Consider the following 1,423-nt stretch of genomic DNA (forward strand, 5'->3'; position numbering starts at 1 on the left):
ACGAGGGGTGACCCCCAGGGTCCCTCTTGGGACTGGTGCTCTTCAGCTCCTTTATCAATGACACAGACAGAGGGACTGAGTGAACCCTCAGCAGTTTGCTGATGGCACAACAGAGAGGAGGGACGGCATCCAGAGGGACCTGGACAGAACCTGCCATGGCAAGGGGGTTGGAACAAGGTGATCTTTAAGGTCCCCTCAAACCTAAACCATTCTATGATATTCTTAAGCATTTGATTTTTGACTTGGTCTCTGTATCTAAAAATCCAGGTTGCAGGTGCGTTCCAATCTTAATTACCTCGTGGAAGATCATGCCAGTGTTTGGGCATGTGCAGGTTTTGAAGACATGGCCTCCTCAAAAACCTCTGAAGGTGTTTGAAAGGTGAGCTTTAGGCATCTTTATCCCTTAGAAGTTGTAGAGGAGGGCGTTTCATGTTACACGAACAATTCTGATCGGTCTTCTCTGTAAGTGGCAACTCTGCCTGTCCTTATTTGTGGAAATCTTTGCATAGAGTGATGAGGGTAGCTGACTTTGTGTCTAACCTGCAAATAATAACTGCTGTTTTGTTAATAGGAGCAGGGCCTACAGTACACATGGAGGTTATCACTGTAAGGACATTACTGTTCCTGGTTTGAATGTAACACATGAACTGGAATCTGTTATGTTAATCTGAAAGGACAAGAGCCACACTCACTAACAGGACACTCTCTAACAGGATACCCTACATCTATGCACTGATAATCACAGACATACACAGATAAGAGAAATATGTGGATCTAAAACAACACTTGTGCAACAAATGCATACAATTAAAAGGCATAAATAAGTAGGGAGGTGGATGTAAGAAGAATGAGCTGGCCTCTGCTCACGGTTTCCCTGTACTTGAATTTAGAGCAGCTATTCACCATGCAATGGCATTCCTCAGCAGATAATAACTGTGGCTGACTTGAGTGGGAGGACTTAGCCACAGCTTCTGTTGATCAACAGCCCTGAGGATAGGTTCATCCCTGAGAGGTGTCCCGACCCAGGTTTGACCAGGTGCTTGTACAGAGCAGCTCCATGGATGGTGCAATCTTCTGGTACTTACCACCAGCGGCACAAATGCCAGCACTTGCTGGACTCACAAATTCCGTGCTGCCGCCTTGGCCACGATCCAGTGCAGATGCACTGGGCTGTCAGGAGATGAGTGACTCCACCGCTGTTCTTGGGCAGTGGGATGAGAAGCAGGAGTCAGATCCAATAAGGGATTGCCCTAACGCTCCAAGCCGCTGCCCCTTGCTGCCCACGGGCAACAGGGTCTGGGCAAGGAAAGGGGTGTGCTGGTCGTACTGGGTGTGCATCTCTTGTTCACAGAGAAGAATTGCAGCATGCAGCGAGAGGCCTGAGAGAAGGGTGCGAAAGTGGGAGGTGGGAGTGGGAGGTGGG

The 1,423-nt window shown here is 48.6% G+C and overlaps 1 protein-coding gene across 1 annotated transcript in view; it reads right to left on the minus strand.

The window, feature by feature from the left end:
• The window catches only part of LOC109370169 (zinc finger CCCH domain-containing protein 11A-like), a 129,935-nt gene that overhangs the window by 4,138 nt on the left and 124,374 nt on the right, over positions 1-1,423 (minus strand). The window lies entirely within an intron of this gene.

This window comes from Meleagris gallopavo, chromosome 16 (assembly GCF_000146605.3).
Source record: "Meleagris gallopavo isolate NT-WF06-2002-E0010 breed Aviagen turkey brand Nicholas breeding stock chromosome 16, Turkey_5.1, whole genome shotgun sequence".
Taxonomy (NCBI): Eukaryota; Metazoa; Chordata; class Aves; order Galliformes; family Phasianidae; genus Meleagris; species Meleagris gallopavo.